Source organism: Parus major, chromosome 19 (assembly GCF_001522545.3).
Source record: "Parus major isolate Abel chromosome 19, Parus_major1.1, whole genome shotgun sequence".
Classification (NCBI taxonomy): domain Eukaryota; kingdom Metazoa; phylum Chordata; class Aves; order Passeriformes; family Paridae; genus Parus; species Parus major.
In genome coordinates, this window is record NC_031787.1 from 872,366 (window position 1) to 873,983 (window position 1,618).

Here is a 1,618-nt window from a genome sequence, read left to right on the forward strand (position 1 = left end):
CTCTGTGCCATGCCCAGGGCAGGGCTGGGTGCCACACACACCTTCCCTGTGCCAGGCTGAGCCCTGAGGCGTTTGCCACCAAAATACACAAGGCAGAATTAAAGCTGATGAAAATTTTCCAGGAAAACATTGGAAAAAGGCAATGGATCCAAAGGAAAAAGCGTTCTGGAATATCCTCTGTCCCAATAACAGGGGCCAGCTCCACAGGCTCCGGGGCTGCAGGGATTTCACAACATCACAGGCACAGCACACACATGAATCACCTGCAAGGTTTTTAACTCTGCAGCACCAGCCTCAGGAAAGTTGTGTCTACTGAAGCTGGCAGAACTTTCAGATCCAAGCTCTGTGCTCCCTTCAGGGAAAATACGGGAAGGGAGCCTTTGGTCATAACTCAAAGGAAAATACTCTCAGTGGAATCTCAGGACTGATATTTGTCAGCATTTTGGGAAGCTGTTACTGCAAAGAAATTGATGGAGTTTAGAATTAGCAGAGATACAGAGCTCTTGCATTCATTACAGGATAATTCTTAAAATCCGATGCCCACTTTGATTGTAATCCCTCCAAAGTCAAGATTAAAACAAAATAATCTCCAGAATAGATTTACTGCATTGCTAATGGGCATTAGAAATTGTAACTGGGGGAAAAATGAAACAGCCAAAAAGGCTGTGATGAAACCTCTCATATGGAATTCCTGATAATAAATGGAAAAGTTCTTTACAAGGGGCAAAGGGGATCAGAGTCAGCTCCTGCACATCCCCGAGGGTCACTCCATGCCAGGATGGTGCTCAGGGAAAAAGGAAATCAAAGCTGACAAAACACAGGTGAAGAAATAAACCCCAGAGGCTTTCCCTGCCACCCCAGCACCTCGCTGTAAGGTTCCAAGGGGGAAACTGCAGAGGTTATCGGGGAAAAGACAGCAAGGTGAACGTGGGTGACAAAAATTTCAAAAAAGGGAGAGGATTTTTTAGGGGGATCCCTTCCCTTCACAAAGGGGGAGTGGAAAACAAAAAAAACAAGTTTTTTTTCTTTCTTTAGCCGAGGCTAAAGGGGCAGAGGATCCACCCGAGCCTTAAAACCACCCAAACACCCCAAAAAAGTCGATTTTCCAGCCCTTTATCTCCCTCTAGTGCCGCCTTGGGCAGGGATTTCCCTCTCCCACACTGCCCTCTGCAGCTCCAGCCCGGCAGCCCAGCAGGAAAAAACAAAATAAGTTCTATTATTTTATTTTACTCTGATGCAAAGAGTCCCTCCTTAGATTAACGGGGGATCCTTCCCGTCAGGACTGTTATAGATACAAAAATCTATTAATGCTCTAATATTTATATTTAATATAGTTTATATATATATAGTTAATATAAAAAATACGATATATTATATAATATACAATAATTATATATTATAATAAATAATACTTTTTCTTTTAAAATAATATTTAATATTGATTTTCTCAAATATGAAAATGAATGTTATATGTATAATGTTGGGAAACTTTGATGTATTAATATAGTTTCTTTTACTTCTCTTAGTGAAAAAAACTTAGAAATAGTGGTGTAATGAATATATATGGGTAAACTATATATATATTTTATATAAATATTTATATATAAATATATATATA